This window comes from Pyxicephalus adspersus, chromosome 2 (genome assembly GCF_032062135.1).
Source record: "Pyxicephalus adspersus chromosome 2, UCB_Pads_2.0, whole genome shotgun sequence".
Taxonomy (NCBI): Eukaryota; Metazoa; Chordata; class Amphibia; order Anura; family Pyxicephalidae; genus Pyxicephalus; species Pyxicephalus adspersus.
Genome location: NC_092859.1, coordinates 135613554 through 135638289, shown reverse-complemented (window position 1 = coordinate 135638289; position 24736 = coordinate 135613554). Strand labels below are relative to the sequence as shown.

At 36.3% G+C, this 24736-nt stretch overlaps 1 protein-coding gene across 1 annotated transcript in view; it reads right to left on the bottom strand.

Moving 5' to 3' along the window:
* ADRA1A (adrenoceptor alpha 1A) overlaps positions 1 to 24736 on the bottom strand; it is a 71691-nt gene that overhangs the window by 5503 nt on the left and 41452 nt on the right. The gene's annotated exons all lie outside the window — the stretch shown is intronic.

The following is a 24736-nucleotide window of genomic DNA, read 5'->3' as shown; positions in this document are numbered from 1 at the left end:
TCTATATTGCTTTAGTAGATCATCTACAATGTGTGTTGGACGAATAATTGCAGCAGTATATTGTTCCAGTGATTTTACCATTGATACATTGGTGATAATTGTATATAACCTAGAGATGAATGTGTAGTTATAAAGTTATAAAACAGATATATAGACACATGCATACAATAACCAAATGCATTTAAACACAATTCATGTAGCTTAGTCCCTTTCTGAAATTAGTAAAAAATTGTGTACAAGCTAATCCAATTTTCCTTGCTGCAACACGGTATTCATACACATTTCCTTATAAAAACATCTACAAAGTTACTAAACTTTAAAAATAGAATCTTGAATTCTTATCTGTATCCACTTTTCACATTAGTACAAGCTATGTCAGTAAACTTTGCTGCTTTTTAAGAAGAAGATGCATAGGACCTAAAAAATAATTGTAACCAAGAATCCAAGGAAATTAGTGTGTAAAAGAAAAAAAATTAGGTAAAATATCTTTCCTTCCAATTCATGTCATGCTTTGTATTATCCTCTGTGACAAAGTAGAGAGTGGCTAGGATTAAAAATGTGAAGCGACATAATGAGGCTGATACACTAAAAGAGTTGAGTGAATATTACAATTTTTCTATTTGTGTCAAAAATCTTGGTTTTCCTTATATTCACACAATGGGGTATTCAAAGTGAACACAGTTACAATTATTGAGTGAAGATACTCAGCTCCTCTAATAAATGAACCCAACCACCATATCTTGATTTTTTATTCAAGCTATGAATATGCTGAGTATCCCTCAGGGCTGTCAGGACTGGAGCTTTGTGCAGGAGTTATTTTATCTTGGACTGGCCTATTGAGGCCGATGATAGGAACCCAGACATGAGAAGAAGAAGCTAGTGGTGCCTGTTTATAAACTGGGGCAATTCAGTGTATTTAAAAAAAATTGTGATCAAGCAGGTAAGGTTTATTGCAGCTGGGGCACACCTGTTGGCTCTGCAATAGAGGGCCTGTCTGGTCACAAATTTTTCACATAAGGGGTTAGGTCCTCTTTAAGTACAGGTAGTCCCCAGGTTAAGGACCTCCGACATACGGACACATCCTAGATACGAACTAATGCGGCCTCCTTGCTCAATCCTGTGAAGGACAGAGGCTGGAAGGGGGAGGAGCGGTTTGTATGACTTGCAGAAGAAATCTTTTGCTAAACACAGATGAGGTTGAGGGTGATCTTAGTGGGGTGAGCTCTTTCTGCAGCCTTTTGTAACACTTTATTGACCAAGACAAACTCTGCAGTTGTTTATTTTTGCATATCAAAGCACAGCTTGCTCCAGAAGTTAATGTTATTGTCTAGGTAGGCTCCATAAAGTTTTTATTTTTGCTTTGTTTGTGATTAACTCACAGTGAGGATTTTATACAGTAACTGACACCATGCTGCCTAATAATATGTTGAGACAAACATCTGTCCTAATTGCATTTATTAAAACAATGTACCTGTTCTGACCTACATACAAATTCAACTTAAGAACAAACCTACCATTCCTATTTCGTATGTAACCCGGGAACTACTTGTATATAGAAATGTTATCTCTGAGTACAATGCTGGCTGTCTCTATAAAAGAAAACTACAAGAGCATGCCATTTGGTTTTCAACACTATTCCTGTGCTGTAGATTAACCGTGGGGGTTAATTTGTTTTACTGTAAATTCAGTGCTATTGGTTTCCATTTAATGGGTTTTGTAGAATGTTAATGAGAGACATGAAACTAACAGTGGGGGGCTAAATCACTCTTTAAAAAAACCCTGCAGGTTAAGCTCTATTTATATGCCACTGCAAAATGAATTAAAATTGAGCAGTGAAGTAATAGGAAGACGTAGTGGTCATAGGACCTAATATAGATGTTGGCCATTCTGTTGGGTCTTTCTAGGGGTCACAACAGGGAAGAAGGCCACGTTATAACTATCACTTCTCAGTCCTAAACAAGACAGACTTTTTTTATCCCTCAAAATATATTGGTTGTCCTTTTTGTCAACTGCTGTGTCTAATAAGGACAATTCTAGACTTGAAATAAACCATAGTATGAATAGGGAGCTTCCAAACCCCCAAACTAAACCCATGAACAAATACTAGGATACATCCCCAACATAAACATAAAAAGATAAATATAATATATATAAAATTTTAAAAAATGATACAACTCATATCATGTAGGACATGCTTTGGTTGTAGGATGATGATGTTCCAAGCTGCATATGTGGGCTTTTAAATATTAAACCTACGGTATGTCTCAAACATTACTCATACTGTCATAATCAGCCAATAACTGACTCCATTAGACCACCACCTTCTTTCTAGCACTGGGTCATCACTGAACAGATAATATTTGTTGCTACATTCAGATGATGTTCTGATGTTCCATACAGTGTTATTGTCTCAGTGTTGTATTTAGCCCTCCATTGCCTGCCAATGTTTGGCACTGATTACTTAAGCATGATGGAAAAGGAAAATTGAAAGTGTTTTACAGTATGTGCAAATAAGTTATCATTCGATAAAAGCAGATAATGGGTTGCGCCTCTGTGCTTTTTTGTCTGCTTTGCTAAGGCTTGCAAAATGATTTACAAAAAGCTTTAGAAAAATTTCATGTTGTAAACAGTGGCATTATGGTTCATTAAAGCTGCACAATACTGCTGAAAAAAACAATCTGTCAGAACATTTTCTTTAATTTTGGTTAGAGAAGGGAATGGCTAGTTTGTCATTTTTTTGTGTGTTCCGCTAGGGAATTTCTTCGCCCCTAAGGTCCTAGTGACCATGGTGTCACATCTGGCCAAGTTATTGCCAAACTTATAAATGATATAGCTATAGATGTGGCAGCTCAAGTGCTGAAACCTATCATTTTACATCGCTATAATGTTACCTAAATCCAGAAAAAATAACAGTTTTTTGTTTTTAACTTGATGTTTACTTTGTTACATACATAGAAACCTGTGAAATGAATTGGGAACCAACACTGGAGGGATTGCTGGATCCTACTATTTGTTGGAAATGTGTGATAGAATGTCAATTTTGTTGCAGAAATCATAAATAATAACAAAGCTATAGAAGTAACTAATTACTAAAGCTAAAAGGATTACTCTATACTTGTCTCACCAAAGTATTTGTTCAGTAACACCTACCATGTGGCTGTCAGGTTTTTGGGCGTTGACCAAGTGGAGATGTGCCACCATGCCTGCCATGGTTCATTACAGCTTATTTGTACAGCTGTCCATACTATGCTGGCGTCTATGGAAGAACGCACCAATGATTTCAAATTGACTGTTTTATTGGGGCCACCCTGGGGTAGCCATGAAATCATCACAATTAGCAGGTCAGCAGCAACATTTTTTTTATAAAATTGAATTTCTACAGTACAGGTCCACTTGTAACCATTGTTTTAAAGAAGATTTTACCATTAGCTAACCGATGAATGACATTTAGTTAGATACATCCCTATTTATTAAAGACCACTGCCATTTTTAAAAATAAAAATGTTTTTAACCCTTTGTTGCATCTCAGTGCAACTGATCTCCTTCAGCCTCTTTGTAGCTTTCATCTATCTACGTGCATTCAAGAAATAGCTTCATGACATTTCACAGGGTGGTTTCCCAATGGTGAGATATTCTGGTGCATAGCTGCTTGTAGTCTCCAATCCCAGAAACAAGTGGGAGACAAGTGGGCAGTCTATAGACATTAAAGTGCAATTAAACCTGTGCTACTCACCAATCCGCATTCTATCTCAGGGAGCTGCCATCTTCCTTTTATTCTTCTTCCAAGAGACGATCTTTGGTCATTGGCTGTGCCAGAATGACATAACCTTCATTTATCCCTGGCTTACACAAGGGAAGCTGGGAATTCCATTTTCCCTGGCAACTGAAGCTGGTGCTGCACATCCTCAGTTTGACATAAACCCGGAACAATCAGACAAGTTAGACAGATTAGTGCAGAAGGGCCATCACCTGTCCCTTTCTCCAATAATTACCTGCCTGATCGAGAATTTGTAAAAGCTGAATTTTAGTTGCACTTTAATGTATTTACATATTCAGTAAGGGCTTGTTCCTACTTTGACTCTGTATTGCAGTTCTGAAAACACAGTGCATTACCATTTGTGTTGGATTGTGTTATGCTAGGGCAGTTTATTTAAATGGGTTTTCCAATGCACCACTTCACACAAAAAGTTGCGCAATAAGCTTTTTGAAAAGTGTGACACACTGTAGGCTGCTTCAGTTTATAAGAATAAATAGCCATCCAGCACACCACGCCTGCCTCATTTGTTGTAATAATGCATGTTTCTGACTGTTAATAACACTGTTATTTGTCCCCTCAGGCACCTTTGATTCTGCCCTCACATTTACCCCCTATATTCAGAACATTACCAGGTCCTGTCACTTTCACCTGCGAAACATCTCAAAAATCCACCTTACCTATTTCCAGAGACCACCAAACTCCTTGTACACGCTCCTATCATCTCTCACCTGGACTACTGTAACCTCCTCCGCTCTGGTATTCCACTAACCCGACTCTCTCCTCTACAGTCTATTATGAATACTGCAGCCAGACTCATTCATTCTTCCCACCGCTCCTCTTCTGCTGTATCTCTTTGTAGTTGCCCCAACTCTCTGGAATGGTCTTCCTCCTATTTGGCTTGCTTCTACTTTCTGCTCATTTAAAAGAGCACTTAAAACCCATTGTTTCAAAGTTGCCTACCCATCTTCTTCTGTCTTTTGAAACCATCACTACTTCCCAGCACTCCATATCCCTCCTCCTACTGTGTGTTACTTCCTCACCTCTTAGATTGTAAGCTCTTCGGGGCAGGGTCCTCTCCTCCTCCTGTGTCACTGTCTGTATCTGTCTGTCATTTGCAACCCCTATTTAATGTACAGCCCTGTGTAATATATTGGTGCTATCTAAATCCTGTTTTTTTTTATAATAATAATAATAATAATAATAATACCACCATATAACACATAACTTACAACAACACAACTTACTGGTGGGAGCAGGCCTCAGTTTTAAAACATTTCTGTAGCTGCAGGCAATGTGATCAAATGTTTCTTCCAAACTGAGACATTGAAATCACAAAGTCTTATAGACTGTTAAAAGCCGGAAACCCAACTTTGGATATTAAAGGCAAAGTAACACCAAAATGCCTGTAGCTATCAAGGTCAATATTATTTTGGAAAATTGTAAATAGGTTATAATCCATATTCTGGGCACAGGTACATTTAAATTAAAACTGAATATTTAAAAATATTTTAAAAAAGTAAAATGTTCCATTGACATTAAGTTGACATTATTACCTATTCTAGTGATTGGGGTTTCATATATTGTAAATCTATTTATGAAAACATAAGGTTATATTTTGCATAATTTGTGCACTTATTTATAAACAATGTTGTGACCCATGACCTGAACATTTTCCGCTATTTCTTTCCCCAAGCCCAGGAGAAATAACTGAATTTGTGAGCGGCTTGGCAAGGATGTTACATTCCAAATAGAATTCACTAAAATGCAATTTAATAAGCATTGCTATAGCCCCTATGGTGCGATTTACTGGACAGGCCAAGCAATTGGTGATTGATGGTCCCTACAAATGTACAGCATAATCTACCTATTAAATTACCATGGAGGGTAACATGCATTGCTCAGAGCTCTGTCTTATGGCCGCCTTATTCTCCTAAGTGGCTCATCATTTCTGGGAAATATCATATTGGAATGTTTTTAGGAATTGGGAACATGATTGTGAAGTTCATGGTGCACACAGAAAATAATATATTTCTCTAATCTACCTGCATCTCTATAAAACACGACATATCGAGGAATGAAAACTGGCAGTTATGCAAATTACAGGAGGGAAAGTGTTGTACTATATAATGTTTAGTATCAAACTGAGTGCCATTAAGTAATATTTTATCATATGTAGCTGTCTCCTACAAAATGAGCCTCCTCCTGTGTGTGATAACACTTCTGTTCCCACATTCTGTAATTTTAGACCTGTATATAAAAAAGAAATATAACTTTGGGGCAAAGTATAAATTATTTAGTTATATGTAAATTACATTGACCCATAGCAGCAAACCTTCGTTTGGCTTGGGCAGAATTCTCTAAAGAGACTGCGGCACTATACAGTGGTTTTGGAATAAGGATTCTTTTTCAAAAGAAGTTTTTGAGCCATGTTATAATGTAATTTTAAAAAAACAAACAAAAACAAAATGTTGCCCTTAGGGGTCAATTTACACCATTGCATGATGAATTGAAAACCAATGCATGGCATAGAATCACACTACAGTGCATTGTGCTGTTAAAATGCTGAATGCATGATTTGTGGTCTGTTGCAGGTAAGAAAAGAAGCCATACATATATCTTCGCCATAGCTAAGGTAGTACTATTTATTATTCACACTTTCTTATTGCAGTAACATCCCAACACACTGTACAGTGCAGGGCTAAGCATTACAGTGGAACCAATTGTGTTGGTGCACAGTATTAGTAAAAATGTGCTTAAAGAGGTGCCGCTTGCTTGTCATCTGCCCTCCCCTTCCATTCACCAGAATAGTACTGTGCTCTTTTATTCATCTGTCATTGGAAATGATCATGAAAGATTGTTTCCAGCGACAATCCTGACGTCTGTTGGACATCTGTACTGGGCACTGTAATATGCACTGATGAAACACGACAGAAACCAAAAGTGTGAATTGCCCTGCAAAGTAAAAAGAGCATGTTCTCCTTAATTCTTCATTACCAGGATTCTTATCTTAACTTTGTTCCCTACATCATTGTTGACAGACATTGATGGGAACAGAAGGATATACCCAAGGGAGAAATGAGCTGAGTGCTAAATGGGGGATAGGATTTCTTCACATTTCAGGATTAATAGGATGTTGGGCTTGTGGCATTGAGTGAAGACCTCACCATTCGGACATTGATCAGATCTGGACTGCAGTCAGTGAAATATGCTGGGCATGTACATAGCTACGTGCCAACTTTTATACATGTACAATAACTGTACCAGGCAGGGGGAAGTGTTCCACCTCCAATTTTGCATAATGAAATAAAAGTAATCCTGCATAAGCACATTATACTTTTGCTTTTGGAAGGCGCTATAACACTGGCAACAGTTTATTCATTTTGATGTGCTCAACTAAATATTTCCTTAACCTAATTTTAACTTCATTTATTTAGATCCACCTATTTAAAGTTTGATAAATGTGCTTTCTCATAAGGCATACCAACCCAAATGTGCCTCATTCTTTCAGATTGTCCTGGTGGTGTCCAACTTATCCAGGTAGCCAATGTCCCAGAGCCAAGCGCACATTTTAGCACCTGGCTCCTACAAATAGTAAATAGGTCTCCCGCCCAACTGTAAAAGCATCGGCAGGTCAAAGAAGCAGCTGAAGGCCGAGCAAGAGCAGCGACACAGGACTCTTTACAATGCACCCCCATTACCCTCCAATTCCTCATTGACACTACAGCTGTGTTCACACTATAGAATTATGTCAGAATAATGCAGTATATCACTTTAAATGTCTAATGGACCAAGGACTTCTGGTGTTTCAAGAAGCTGATGCAGAATACCGTGTGTTGCAGTAACATGATGGTAAAAAACAGAAGCTAATGCATTTTTTTGACCCATTGACAGTAATGCATTTTTTCCCCTTACTGTCCACTAATTTAAAGTTGTTCTTCCTCCCACAGACACTGATGTCATGTATTTTTGTCACCTTGACCACCACCACTGGACAATTTTTTTCTTACTGCCCATCCCTACTGGATAATTTACTTTTCACTGACTACTAGGCATGGTCTCTTCCCACTGATGGTGGGCATTTTTTTTAGTGTGCAGTGTATACAATAGGTAGGCTCAGACTCTATTTAACCAGGCCACTTGAAGCCGTGCCTAATATTCAGCACAATGCAACAACTCCCATCAAGAGCACCATCAATGCTCATCCCAAAACTTTCTCAAAATCAGGGTTAGAGGTATGCATAATGCAAGATTTGTGATCTATCTGCTTACTATGAGGCTTCAAATACTCTAGCAGTCCTTGGAGGACACGTGGTACACTTGTAATCTATTGGACTTGGCATCAAAACATAGACTTTTTCTGAAAATGATGCAGGTCAGGGTTATGGAGACTTGCTGCAGTTTAGTTGCAGATTGATTTAATAAATGTTATGACAAAAGATTCCATCCTGTAGAAAAGAAAAATGCTGAATATTGAAAACTGTTGAAGCATGACTGTTAAGAATTTGTGGATGTGAAGAGCCTGAGTGTTACAATCAGAGCTATCTCTCACCTATTCAACCACATTTTTGGATAGAAATTTTCCCTAAACACAAAAACGATCTAATACTTTACTTTACCTCTTTTGGTATTTTTATTGCTCTCTTTTTGCTCCCTATTGGAGGGATTTACCACTATGTTTTGCATGATGACTACTGTCACCAAAACAAAACTTAAAAAAAAAATAGAATTGTCCCCAGAATCCAAAAGGGACACTTGTTCCAGGGACAACTGTTTATTATGGCAATTAAATTCAACATGGGGGTACTGTTGCAATTTATCCAAGTCAATTAAAATCTACTTACTGTCACCAAAGTGCAACTATTATTATTAGATACCAAATAGCTGGGAATAGGCTAATTATCCATTGGATGGGTCATATCCTGGTAGCCAAAACATTAGAGAGTAAATGGCTTTACTCATACAATGGGATCTCTCATTTTGTTGTGACAGGAGTCTTGACCGTATATTACTATTACATTCAACAGGATTTTAACTACTTTATACATTTAGAAGAAAAACTTACACATGGATTCCAAGGATTCCTAATCTATAAACCATTTAAGAAGGCTGAGACCTTTCAGTTACATTTTCCATTTCTCACTGTCCTCCCTTTGGAATTATTAGTAATATGCTGCTATTTTAATTCAATTTCTGGGTCTTTTTTAAGTTTAAATATTTATTTATACTTTTACATACTATACCATTTTCCCACCACATATACATCATATAAAAAAGCTCATTCTACTTCAACTAGCTCTATAATAATATAGTGTTACCTTTAACCCCTGCAAAAAAGTTGCATTTACAATGTGTTAAATGTTAAACCGCATTTACAAATCACTGTATGGTTTAATATGCTGTTTATATTATAAAATATATATTAATATATGAAAAACCCCAACACGTTATATATTTTTTGAAAGCAAAGAAGTTGTAGCATGAAAAGATGGTAACTGCAAAGATTTATGTTGTACAATACTTGCAGGATCTGTGTTTTTATTAAAATATTGCACAAAGTAATGTTTTTTGCATGAAAATAAATAAGAAAAGATATGCATTGAAAGACATCAATTTTAAGCGGGACTTTAAAGCCAGAACCATCAATATATTACAAAAATACAATTTTATTATTAATAAAAAAACATTAACAACAAACATCATTTCAAATGCATAAAACATAATAAAATCATGGGTGTATATAAAGACCTCTCCTTACAGAATACGCCCAAAGGGTTTAAATTCTGAATTGCTTCTCGACGCGTTTCGCAGAAAAAAATCCACTTCTTCAGCAGGAAGGAGAGGAGAAGTCTGATGTTTGTACTTCCAGCAGCCCTCTTATTTAAAATTTTTGCAAGGAAGGAGGTGGTTATGGCGGCAATGGTATATTCAAATCCCGTTTAGCTAATTAGTGAGTAATCTCTTTAAATTTTCAATATAAATCTGAGTGTGACCCTAAGTTTCATGTCCTTCAGTCCTCAAACAGATATACGAACATACAGCCAAACAGCACAAACATGTTCCTATCCCATCGGCTTTCCTTGCAAGTGAATCGCTGACCACCTCCTTCCTTGCAACAATTTTAAATAGGAGGGCTGCTGAAAGTACAAACATCAGACTTCCCCTCACCTTCCTGCTGAAAAAGCGGATTTTTTCAGTGAAACGCGTAGAGAAGTAATTCAGAATTTAAACCCTTTGGGGGTATTCTGTAAGGAAAGGTCATTATATACACCTACGATTTTATTATGTTTTATGTATTTGAAATTATGTTTGTTTTTAATGTTTATTATTAATAAAATTTTGTTATTTTTGTAATATATTGATGGTACTGGCTTTAGAAGTCCCGCTTAAAATTGATGTCTTTGATTGGATATCTTTTTCTATGAATGTTAGGGATGTGGCCTGTTTAAGATAAAGAAATGTATATAGGTGGATGTTTCTTTAAATATGAAAATAAATAAATTGTTGGTGCACTTAGTACTGTACAATACCGCCCTTAATTGCCAACAATATTCCCTGTTACACTTTGTCTCATTCTCTGCATGGTTTGTTCCCTATTCCTGTGTATTTTATAATCTGTACTGGGTGTTTCCTATTCCTTTATACTTATTTCTCTCCTCTGTGTTTCCTATTCTACTATGCCTCATCCTATGCTCTGCACCGCGCCTTCCCTATTCCTCATTTTTTCTTTCTGTACTCTGGGCTGTGTGTTCCCCTTTCCCTACGTCTTCTTTCTGTACTCTGTGCTATGCTTTCCTTATTTAACTGTGCCCTATTCTTTTCTCTGCACTGATTGTTCCCTAACCCTCAATACTTCTTTTTGTACTTTGTGCTATGCCTTCCCTATTTGCCTCATTCCATACTCTGCACTGGTTGTTCCCTATACCCGACTGCTTCTTCCTGTACTCTGTGCTGTATGTTCCCTATTAAAATCTGTCTCATTCCATACTCAGCACTGTGCATTTCTTATTTATCACCTCTTTTTCCTGTACTCTGCACTGTGCATTCCCTATTTCTAACCTTTTTCTGTACTCTCTGCTATGCGCTCCTTATTTGACCGGCCTAATTGCATACTCTGCACTGTGTGTTCCTTTTTCTTTCTGTACTCTGTTCTTTGTGTTCTCTGTGTGCCATTTCCGCACTCTGTGCTATCTGGAAACCCCTAGTATAAAAAATGAATGTAATGGCAATAAAAGATGCTTCACAATGGCTTCATTTATTTTCAATAAGTTAAATGCATTGTGTTTTCTATATGATATTTCATATATATTGTGTTTTTCAGGAGTGTTAGGTTTGGCAGAGCTTTCTCCACAGAAAATTTGATCTTCAGTCTTCACAAAAGCTTGGATTAATGTTTTACCAGGTTGTGTGTTATGAATGCCCAAAAGAACAACTGTGGGATATTGGGTTTCCATTAAATGTTGGGTGTACTATTGATAATTTGTGGAGAAGTTTTGAAATGTGTGGGCACTCGGAAACAGGGAGATGGATATGACACAGAAACAAATGTGATGGATATTAAAGCTCCTAGATGATCAACAAATTTGCAAAGATCCACAGACAGCCTGTGGCTAGGAAATTGGAACCTGGGCAGACTTCCACATTGCCACACTAGCATAAGAGGGCTGCAGATGCTAAACTTTTTCCGATGTTTTAATTATTTCTGGGCTGACTTGCTGCCCAAATTTTGATAGGGTTCATGAATAAAAAACAATCATTTTAAAGTTGTAAACCTATATCTGAGCAAAAATAATTTCAGTAAATTGCCTACCATCTGTGCCCTGCTCAGTTCTCTGCTGGACTACAGAACAACTTCCTTTCATGTTATGGAGATGAGGAAAGGGGAGATGTTCATGTAAGGAGTAGAAGTCCATAATAGGCGTATTACTAGAAGAATTACCAGGTTTCTCTGGTTTCCTCATTTCCATATGTGATGCTGAACCTCAGTGATGGGCAGTGACAGTAAGATATAGGAGGCAAAAGCTAGATGATGTCGGATTTCCTCCAGAATTGGGCAGGAACTGAGAAGACGTCTTCTATGCAACAAGACTAAAGGCTGGAGCTTTTTTTTACTATTGGATTCTGATACACTTTATAATTAAGTGGATTTTCTGACTCCAAAGCACATTTGCTACATTTACTTGGTTCAATTGGCTGTTAACTGATTGATTTTATTTACCGCTTGGAGTTGCTAAATACATCTTTATGTAATATAGACTTGTAAAGCTTTACCAGTTCAGTAGGGAATAATATGCAATTGGATCTTGTAAATTCCTTTTCTATTGATCTCCTCTTCTCTAAATTGCTAATTACTACAGCTTTGCAGTGCACATCATCTCACTCACATCAAATGAATAAGAAGAGTTCACCCATACTAGGACTAATCTGCCGGAGATTAGCTCAAACACTCCAGATCTTTTTTAACCTAAACTGCTTCCATCGCCCATTGACCTGTGAAAATGACAAACAGTCCCAGGGGTTCAGTTTATGGAATATAATAAGACAGGGAACCAATCCTCTATTCACACAACAGTTTCCTTATCCAAACACAGACAGAGGGGCTTAGGTGGTCCTCTTAAATTATTAGAGCTGCAGGCATGTTTTAAATATTTTCCCCTGGCTGAAGTGACATTCTAGAAGGTTTTTCTAATAAACCCACAATGATTTTCCTGGCTCATACCTTGGCATAGGCAAACATTATTTTAAAGTTGTATAGATCATGGAGAAATAAACAGGAAGCTAAATATGAGAGGGCTTTATTGGGTCAGAGATGATCCATATGGATGCACAATTTAAATTCACAAGAGAAAGGAGGTAAAACTAAAAATTTCCCCAAGAAAAGAAAAATTCTGGTGGATCTCTCTAGTAGCTGGTGTCTTCTATTTCCCTTCCATCACTACTACCTTTCACAAACTACAGTCAGCCTTTGAATTTTTGGCCAGTGGTCAGATGCTTGTTTCCCCATCGAATGCTGTGCTTTCCTTTTCCAATTCATATATGTCGCTAATAGGGATGATCAGAATTTACATATTTGAAATAATTCTGAATTCTGTCTGTTTTACAATCTGATATTCACAAGTTCTGACTTTTTAAATTGCAGTCAATAGGAATATCAGAACTTTGTAGTTTTTAGGGTTAAATTGTCACCATATTTGGTGGGATGTCTGTGGGATCTGTGGGACCATGTACCAAAATATAAAATTGTACAAAAGCATGTCATGTTGAAACGTAGCTGGGAATGGCTGTTTTTTAAATGTAGAGGCAGGGGTCTGGTTTTTGCCAAAAGGAAAATGAGCTACATAATTTTTGCCCTTCCTTTTATGGCAAACTAGATTTCAGAGGATATTGAATAGAGAGGGGGCAAGCACAAGCTCCCTGCCCCCATTTTTTATCCATGAAGGTGACAGAAGGGAAAAGTAGAAGTCTTCCATCTGGATTTCTTTTTAATGTGTTAGGCCTGCTTTATGTATTTTTAACATTTATAGTTTTTATTTATTTTTGCTAATAAAATTGTAATACATACTAGGGTACAATGGGTTATCTAAATAGGCAACACATACACAGCAAAACAGAAACAAAACTTTAACTGGCTCATCAGAACCTTTTTCATGGATCAGAGAACTGTAATGAAAAGTAAGAATAGAAGCACAGCGAAATGAGTAATCTTCTCTACATTTACACTGACATTTAGATGCAACTGTAAAAGTGAATATCTTTTACATGAAGAGTTATGGTTTTAGTATAATGTAAGTATAGGCCAATACAATTTTTTATAAGTATTGTTTAGAGGGTAAATTCAATTTCCATGATACCATATGACAGGCCTGCCATTGCTGAGCTCCGCTTCTTTTAAGATGCGGACAGTCAAGCTTGACCTTACTTCAAACCCAGGAATACAGATCAGGACTTCTGAAGGAGATCAGTAATGGCAATAATCTTTTCATGATGGACTTCCTTTAAATTCAATGAGGCTGACAAAATACTTTAATAGCAATGGCAGCATGAGCAGCCAGGGAAGGAGATATCTCAATGGAGAACTCTATTATACTTCTTCACATCTGAACTGCAATGTCAAAGTGTGACTCCAGCCGAATGGATAATCATTTGGTTTACATAGATTTGAATTCTTTTTTTAGCTCCATTTATCACCTCTATATCTCTAATCTGCTCATATTATCACACTGGTGCTCACTATGTTCTCCTTTTTCTTTTCCGAAAACAAAGTAGGATGTAGAACCAAACCTGCAATATAATTGGGCCTCACTGGCACTCACTTTTATTTTCAGCATGATTTCAGCTCAAAGGGGGATAACCAATGGTAATATAAAGTAAAAAAAAACAAAAAAAAAACTGTTTTTTAGTTGCAAAATATATTTTGCCACATCCTGGCTTAATCAATACAAAGTGAATATACAAAAAATGGGAGCATGGAATTATTCAAGCTTTATTCATAAATATATTGAATTGATTTCTTTAACCATATAGTAATGCAATACATATAATTTCTCCTAAGAAATCACACCATACAATAAGAGGTTTCAAAAATAATCTGAAATGTCCATAATTCAAATTTTGTGAACAGTCCCAATATCAGAATATGGGTTCTACACATTTCTTGCAAAGTATTTCATCAGGAATTAAATATGTATACAATAAGAACAAAAGCTAACAGCTAAAAACAATCTACTGGAATGGAAATCAGTGCACGAACCTCACAACTCAAGCTTGGGAATATTCACTGCCAATTAAAATTATATAGAGATAGTAACAAAGGAGATTTTTGTAAATGCTACAGTCTGCAATCCTGCAAATACCCCACAATGCAGGTGACCAAATGATGCAAGTGCTTGGGTTCATGTTGGGACATATCCAATTAACTTCCATTCCATAGGTTTTAGCTGTTAGTTTTTGTCTTTATTGTGCACAGTATTTATCTCCTCATTACTCCTGATGAAGTGCATTGCATGAAACGCGTAGTTTTTTGGCACACCTATGTCCTCCTTTTGGGACTGTTTATTACTCCATGCTTAAATTATGGACATTTGAGAATACTTTTGAAACCTTGTATTATGGTGTGATGTCTAAGTAAGAATTCTATGTATGACTACCGGTATATGGTTTTATAAATAATTTTATTATATTTATGAATAGAGCTTGAATCATTTTATGCTATTTTTACCTTAACAGTCAAGTTCTTTGTATATTTACCTAATATCATGTAAACCTTTAGGTAATTATATCTGTAGTGTTTAAATATAACTTTAGAATAAATATAACTTTGGAGTAAGAATAACTTTTAAAATAAATACATAACTATTTTTGTATGGTGTCCTTAAGAAAAATGTAGTACTTCCTGGCACAATGCAACATTTGCAGAGTCAGGAAAAATTGTAATAACTCTGAAAGTTATTGATGTGTATAGAGATAAAATATACGGGCTGCTTTCATATGATATTGCATAGTGCATTGAACTGTACAATCCATACCAATCAATTTGATTTCACTAGTCAATAGCGGTCAATGAGTCAGGAATAATGGAAGTTGCTTTACGGCACTTTACGCAGCCATTGCACTTTGCACTAAAGTGTTATTAATCCAGAGTATTAAATCACTACAAAAAATAGGTTTTTGGTTACAATTATTTTTTATAATAATTTAATTGTACTAGTGTGGCAAATATATAAACATCTCTATTGCTAAATAGCGTTTTGCTGTGGTAAAGAGAAGGTATATGCATCTTAGAGGGTTTTCATTAGCCAAAATTTGGTGTTTCCTCGTATATATTTTATAGCGTGCAGAGAATTTAAATAAAGCACTTCCTGTATTTGTTTGGATGTTTGAAGCAAATGCAGATTAAATGTAAAAGTAAAAATATTGCTGTATAAGTCTAGTAATTTTAGAGAATAAAATGTTCCCATCTTGAATGAGCATACGCATGGGTTTTAATGCTTATGCCAAATGCTGTTGCGCATGCTCAAGCTTTGTATCAAAAGGGAATGTTTAGAAAATCAGTAGGAGTTTGGTTTTGTATGAAGGTGTTAAAACGCGGTCAATTATAAAGGTATTTGCTCACCCAGTCCTCCGCCTCCACAAGCACAGTGCATTCATTTTTTCTTCCTTTTTTGTTTATACACATTAAAATGTACATTCTAGGCCCAATATTACATAATCCTCTCCCAATATATTATATCTTTTCTTAAAACTGGAACCCTATAGAATACAATGTTTCCAGTTACATTTTTTATGGTTTGGTAACTCTGTCATACAAAATTTGCTCTACTGTTTATCAAACCCAAATTTTCCATACAAAAACTGATGAAAAAAACTAATAATGGTATATCAGACAAACACAACACATAATATTAAACAACACATCACAAAATATTAAAAATAAGTTTATGTTAGGTAAATAGATACCAAACAAGTTAAGACCCAAAATCATGTGTGTCAATGAAATAATAAAACAAGGTACCCTGACTTGGTCTTAAACAACACTTTAAAAGCATTTAAAGCTTATTGATTTTGAGTTAACAAAGATCTCTGGCTGGAGAATTCTTCCTTGTCCTCTGGCGTTTGTGGTGATGTATGTAGTCTGTAGCCTGTATGTAGTACACCATTGTCCTTACGGATATTTTTATATAAGTGCATAGGGGGATCTTGAAATTATTTATGTTTACATTTTAAAATGGTATTTATGTTTGCATTTTAAAATGGTATTTATTTATTTTTGTTGTCATGTGCCAACTGTGAACCTTCTGTAAGTGCTCAAAGAAAGCAATTCTAAGTTCTAGGTGGTAACCTACTAGATTGTAAGCTCTTTGGGCCAGGGTCCTCTCCTCCTGTATCACTGTCTGTATTCGTCTGTCATTTGCAACCTCTATTTAATGTACAGTGCTGCGTAATATGTTGGCGCTATATAAATCTTGTTTATAAATAATAATAATATTAATAATAATAATAATAATAACAAGCCCAATTGGCCTTTGAATAAGGTAGATGGCAAGGTAGTACAGTGGACTGAGCAGAGTTATTTTTAAGATATCCTGTGTCACATTTTTTCTCATATGTATGAGTTTGCAATAAATATTATTTACCATGCTGAAGAAAGACAAACCATGAGAAGCTTTGAGTCTATGGAATTTTTACAATGTGATCTCTTTTATTATTTGGCGTCTCCTATTAGGAATGAGGATTTATTATTCCACCAATTTAGCTTTAAGAGACAACTCTTGTTTTTAGTTAAATTCTAACTTTTTGTCTGAACCCATAATGCACTACATATCCTTTTTATGAGTTTCAAAGTGAAATATAAAAGGGATCCAAATAGTGTGTGTTGGCAAAAGCTGACAAAGGATTTGTGTATTTTGCCTTCAAAGCTATATTAAATTGTCTCCCCATTGTTTAATATTTTGTTTGTCATTGATATATGTTCCTCATGCCTCAATGTCTGGTTTCTCATGCCTTTGGTTTGCTTTTTACCCCACTAAAGGTTGGAATTCAATAGTCAGACTCACCCTTCAGAGATTTCATTGGGTTTTGGGACAAAGCTTGGTTTGTCCAACGTTTGAGCATGTTTCGTATAACTTGTTCACCCTTATTCATTATTTGTCAGACACAGGGTAAAAAGTATTTGCTATATTTAGCAAAGGTGTGATCCATGACTGGGTGCAGATTGTGTCGGAACAATCGTTTTCTAAAGGACTAATTATTTTTTTTCCAAAGTTCTTTTTCAGTTTAGAAAATCAGCTCAATCTCCTAAACTATAGTTCATTGAGTTCATCTTGATTTTCCTGCTGCACTTTATTATGTCCCAACAAAATGTCAAAGGCAGACATGAAGTCCAAAATGTTTTGAAAAGGTCAACACTGATTTGACAGTTTTTAAAGTTCTATACAGTGTACATTAAAGGTATACCAAACTTAAAATTATACTTTTTTTTCTTTTGTCAGCCCTTCCAACAATTTGAATAAAAGAAATTCATCTAAAGCCAATTTAAGCAGGCTAATTGTTTTTTTAATATTTTAGAACAAAGTAACATTACAGAAGACATGCTAGCCGAATATAGTTTTTTTAAATCTTCTGCAACCAGTTCTGGATCTGTCAGCGAAGGAGGCTAAATACACATACTGGGAACAGATGCACCTGTGAGTGGATGAGCTTGTAAGAAGTGTGTTTGTTGATGGCTTTGCTATATAACGTATTGATGTTATTATTAAAAAGTATTTATATAGTGCATATAGGGGTTGCAAATGACAGACAGTGACACAGGAGGAAGAGAGGACCTTGCCCAGAATCACAATCTACCAGAAACCACAATCTAAGAGATGTTTGATTAAAGGAACTTTTTATATTAATATTATTTGGACAAATAACTTGCACCTGTAAGGAAATATAAAAAATATAGGCTTGCATATTTGATTTTCTTGACTGTCTATCACTTCTATACCACTTCTGCATAGCAAATTGATCTAACCTCTTTGGAGTTCTAGGGTCAGGAAACATGTTTGGTGAGTATTGAGCTATTTTAATTACATTTTTCAAGAGGAAGAGAACAAAAATCTACATACTTACTTTTCTAAATTCTCTTTCTCACATTGGGCATAAGGTGAGTCCCCCAGATGCTCTCTAAGCAAACAAAGATCTCATACTCTGCCAAATCCTCCAACCATACCTGTTTAGCATATTTACATCCATTTGCTACGTAACACCTTATCATCCTACCCCAAAGATGACTGGAACAAAGAAGAAAGATGGCCAATCATAGCAGCTACTGCTGCTGAACAAGGCACTGCCCTATCAGAAACCCAGGTTGCAACCACAGAGGACCTGACCGAAACAAGTGGCTACAGACTGTTTGGCCCAACCATCAAGTCATGCAAGTCAGTAGTCTGCAGCAGACATCCACTCCAGTATCAAAATTACCCCAACACCACCCGAAGTCTCCAAACTCTTATCCTTAAGGCATGTGAATCAGCAATATTAATCCAGATAGCCACACTCCGTGTTGAATTCATCGATTGTAGCTTCCTGCATTACTGGCAAACTCATTAGGTATTTTTGGGTTTGCATGGGGATTTAAAGAAACCTGTTTATGCAGATGTAATTTTAAGTTCTACAGCACATTTTTTTTCATGGTAGACCACAGTTTAACAACATAATTTACTTTTTACATGTTGTGTCAGACAACCCTTCAAGAATGTGAGTGATAGTCAACAGAATGCTTCAGATCCCTCAACAGTAACAAAGCCATATGTCTAATAATGGATGTCAATCACAATATCAGTAGACTAGCTTCAACTGTGCACTGCCACTTCCCTTTGTAATTAAGTGGAATTGATCGGGGAAATAAATGACAGCCACAAGCTGATCGATGACAATCATAAATCTCCATCAGAAGGATTAAATAACTGAAAACAAAACAAATACAGAACTGAACATGCGTCACAACTTCACCGGCCTTTGTCTCAGCGCAGAGAAACAGATGGAACAGGAAAGTTTGTAATTCTCCATGGTTAATTAGAAAGTTCAGCTTAATTGAAAAACATTTTACACACCATCAGAGACATAATTAAAGGCAAGGGTTCAGTAATTCATTGGTGATTAGTGCTTAAAAATTAAAAACAACACAGAATAACAAATAATGAAATTACATTTTTACTTTTTTTTTTAGATATAGGTCTGGAAAGAACTTTTCAATATAAAAAGTAATTAAGTAATTGTGTATTGTAAGAAACAAGTATGTGCAGTAGTTATATGATTACTGTTGTTAAAGCAGAACTGAACCCACGAGGAGTTCCATCACAGGGCACCACTATCTTCCTACCATTCTTCCTCCCAACAATGATCTTTGGCACAATCAGACACGCAAGACACATTATTGCAGAAAGGACATCGCCTATCCCTTTCTGTAATAATGAACTGCCTGATCATGCAAACTTACAAGTTGAACTTCAGTGCCACTTTAATGCCAAGGTTATTGCTTTGAAATTCTGAATTATTGCATAAAAGCTAAATTCCAGACAAACTGGTAAATACACAGAAAAAATACATATAATAAAACTGTTTAACCTGCCAACTATTTTTTATTCCTGTCTATTAATTCCTAAGATTTTTAGCTTTATCACATATATATAGGCTATACCCTACCGTTTATTAGCCACACAATGTCCTTAATCTTCTGGACTGAATAATGTCTAGCATTACTCATCCTGGAAAAGTGAAGGCTATAAATACAAGGCGTCAGAGGCCCCAATGGAGCGTCATTATGGCACTCTTCACTCAACAAGTACTAATTCAGAGAGTGGGACTGATGCTTTCACGTCAGTGCTGCTCTCTGTATGAGCCCCAGCCTGGAGAAGTATAAAAAATAAAAGAACAACAAAAAAAGCAAAACATACAACCAGTAAGGGACATGAAACAAAAAGTTGGGCTATCATTTGTGAATGTTATGGTTGCTGGAGTTTAGATATATAGTACCCATATGGCAACATTTCTCAATCATAATCATGACATGAACATGCATGGCCAGTGCAGACTGTCCAGCACCAGACTTGACTCCTGACTGCTACAGGAAATGTCCTAGAAATTCCACCATAGTTGGTTCATTCTTATGTGAAGGCTGGGCATTCTTTCATAAACCATTGCAAATATACCATTGTTCCACAAACCTATCGGTCAGATTGGATGATCTTTACGATTGTGGATAGTGATATGATTGATAAGTGACAACTTGGTAAATTAGGAAAAACTGTGATTTTATGAAATATATAAATTCTAAATTAAAATATTGGAGTGGCTTAATTCTGTATACTGTTTTTTTAACTGAAAAAAATAAAAAATATCCATTACCACATTACCATGTACAACTTTAAAACAATTTTTATATATAGTGTAATACACCAATTCACCTCTTCTAATATATACTGTGCTGCATACCCTCATAAGTATATGGTAAATGAAAAAACGAGAAAACACGGGGTATTTAAGGTGCAGCAATATAATGAAAAACCAAAAGTGGATCAAACACAATGTTATACTTCACAATTGTATACATGTGTGAATTAATCCTTCCCCACTGGACAAAATGCAGTGGGGGGGGGGAACAAGTTAATGATTACTTAGCGAGCAGAAATAAGGTATAAGGGGACGTAAATGTTGTGTCCCGACGTGTTTCACCTATATATGCTTCCTCAGGGGACTTGTGGACATAGGAGTGCAAGATTAGAAGCAGGTAGATTTAAAAGGAATCATTGCCGTGAACAAATGATGAAAAGACATCAAATCAGATGCTTAAAATGCAAGGGTACCTGATGGTGGTTCTGTCTGTTGGAGATTGGCTGCCAATCTCCAACAAACAGCACTACCATCAGGCACCCTTGTTCCAAGGATATTTTTTTACATAATTTCAAAGCCTTTTCAAGAATCTGATTTGATGTCTTATCATTTAATCACAGCAATGATTCCTTTTGAATCTCCCTGCTTCTAATCTTGCACTCCGATGTCTACAAATCCCCTGAGGAAGCTTATTTCTGCTCGCTAAATTTTAGGATTATTTCACACATGCATAAAATTGTGAAGTATACCATTGTTACCATGTGTTACCAAGTATACCATGTGTTTGATCCACTATTGGTTTTTCAATAAGTTACTACTACATAAATAATAAAATAAAAAGTTGTAAATGAAAGAAATGACAGGACATTTTACTAACTATAATTTTTAAATTCAGCTTTACATACACTTTGGCGCTGATTTACACAATAAATATGACATTCATGGAAACATTCCCTGCTGGAAAAGCAATCATTGCCACTGAATGGCATGGACCTGGATGATTCACCACCTGGGAATGTTCCAGTGAATGTCATTGCTATATAAATAGACCCCTTGTGATTCCAATGAGCTATAAACTGATGTAAATGAACTCTCATTTACAGGAAATGCTTTATTTGCATTTTCACTTAGACCACAGGTCACCCTAAATGTTCTGCCACCAGCAATTTTGTTGATAGATAGATGTTCTGGGCTTGGAAATAAGGTGAGAACTTGGCAGCTTTGGTCTTTAATGCAAAAAAGTTGTTTTTGGTTAAATTTGTTGTGTTATTTAAAAAAAAATAAATTAGGACAAATTCACTCATCTCTACTTAGCATATGACAAATATTTCAAGTCAGGCGTTCATTAGACCAGAACAGATTAGAATACCTTTACCTACAAAATCATTCTGCCTATTCACTCATTACAAAAGCCATGGACATTTGTTTTTTTCTATCCCAGCTGGAGAATGTAATGTGGACCCTTTACAAAGCAATCAGTTATGTACAAGCTCATATTTGGTGAATGATAATAGTATTTTGATACAACTCATTGCACAAATATAATAATTTCCAAGTAAATCTGTAAACAAAATTAGTATATTTTAAAAGGTCCAGTTACTACAGTCTGAATGCAAATTTGATTAAATTATGACAATGTGACACAACTAATAGGGCAAATGAAACTGATCTGTTTTGTCTAATATTTATGTAATAATCAAATTCAGCAGTTGACAACCTGAAAAAACAATCAGTGGACAAATATGAATAATATGATGAAGATAATATGCTTTGGGGATTCGCAATGAACTTGAAGAATTGGAGGTCAGTGTTAAAGTGGAACTAAACCCCACTTGTCCCTGTTCTTCCTTACAGTCTTTGGCCATACAATCATGAAAAGACATTCTGTTTTCTATTATTGCTTGTTACTTGGGACATGTTCCCATGGGTCTCCATGACTCCTCCTCCATGCAAATTTTGTAACAATATTTTGTCCAGGGCAGGCACGGGCAAACTACGGCTCGTTAGGTTTTTTTATCTGGCCCATTGAACTCTCTCTCTACTTCAGCGGCTCTGCTAAAGTAAATCTTCAGTCCGCGGCTCTGGACAGTGCCCTCCCGAGCAGGGTCAGGAAGAGGACCTCGCTGGGGTGCCGCACCGGCTAGGGTCGCAGACCATGTTCCCTGTACAAATCCCGGGTTTGGGGAAGTGGGCAGAACAACCGGCCCACTCTCCCATCGCAGGCTCAGATCTATGATGGGAGAGTGGGCAGGGTTATGTCATCATGACGTCACGTTCAGTGACACCTGTCTCGGCGCTTCATCCATCTGATCCTGGCCATTGTAGCCCCTAAGCCAAAACGTTTGCTCACCTCTGGTCTGGGGCCGTGAAATAAACACAAAAAGTTGACACTGATTCAGTAGGTAAGCACATTTTCTTAGGACATGCTAGGAGTGAATAACTTCAGAAAGTAACTAGGGACATGAGGGATAGCAAGGGTTAAATGGGGGGGGGGGTTGTCTAGCCACTAGGCGCTCCATGTGAATTCAGCTTATTTCTTGCACCACTTGGGTGTTGTTAATATCCCACTCAGCACTTTTTGTTCCCTGCTTCTTACCATTCTATTATACACACAGTTTTTAGTTTTCAGTTTTCTGTTCCGCTTTTACTTATTTCTTGGACTGAACAAAAAAGACAGGATTTTCTCATTGTTAGGATAGAGGTTTGACACAGTATAAACCCTGATATTGTTGACAGGCCTATCAGCTTGTCCAGAAAAATGCCAAATAAACAGTTTGTAACTGATTGATATCTGGACAAGCAGGAGACTCAAATCATGTTTTCTGAAGCACACCAAGGAAAAGAGAAATTCCAGATATTAAAAAAAGTTTCATCATTCTATATTCCAGCAGAAGTAGTGAGGTGGTTTTTGACCAGCATTTTCATATTTTGTATTATTTGTTACAAAACATGTTTCACAGAACTGTCTGAGAAATATTATCATATTTTTCCATGTCAATGATAAAATGAAAGCCTTAAAGAAGGTCCCTGGTCTAGACAAACTATTATTTTTAGGCAGATCTGTTTAGGACCCTGTTGTAATGAAGTATTGTGTTAATTAAAATACATTCTCAGGCAACTGTCTCAGCCCAAGGAGCAAACTTTACAGATATAATTTGGAAGCCTTTACGAGTTTCGCAATACCAGTGTTTTTTTTTTAAGGTTTTAGTGTATCTAGCCTTATGTTAAGGAGAAAAGGGGATGGGAAGGTTTGTATTCCTAACACACTTCATTGTTCACCTTTTGTGACAATGTTGCTCTGGATCACAAGGTGAAAATGAAGGGGGCTAAAGAATAAGCTAATGCAACAGCCACATATAAGGACTTGCCAGTGAAGGTCTCATTTATCCAGACCATTGTATATCTAGTAGTAATTATTCACATTTATTAGGACTTGGGTCAAGTAATATTGAAGTCGTTTTGCAGCTTTCCAAGTTTTACCAGTGTAGGAAAACACCCCAGAATTATACCAACTCAGTACAAACAGCTCAATCTAAACACTTTGAAATGTGATGTTGCAGATGTTGATTGTCCAAAACCAGTAGGTGGAATGTTTTGTCCATTCACCTTGTTCTATTTACATAATCCTATACTTGGTGTCAGGAAGTCTGCATAAGTGGTAAAACCTAAATTATAATGTGTGAACATTTGAATATGACCAGCTGCTACTAGACAGACTTGCAAGCAATATATTTCGTTTTTTCTTGATATTAGATATGCAAAACAGTTGACCTGTGGGTAATACACACAAATCAATGCAAAAAACATAGGCCTTACTTATAGAAACATGATACTCCTTTTTCAAAGCATACCTCCTTGTCTCAATTTTTGTTTCAAAAGCAAAAAACATCTTGAAATATTAATAAACAGAAACATGTATCAAAGTCACCGTTACAGTCTGGTCTAACTGTCCATGACAGTTAATGTAAAACAACTGTGTTTCCGGAAAGTGTGCACTAACTGCAGTAATAAGAATATAGTAATCTCAAGCAGCATATGGCACAGCTGCCCTGAAAATGTCAGCTAATCTCTTTGTTAATGCATTTCCATGCAGCTTACTGTTATTGCAGG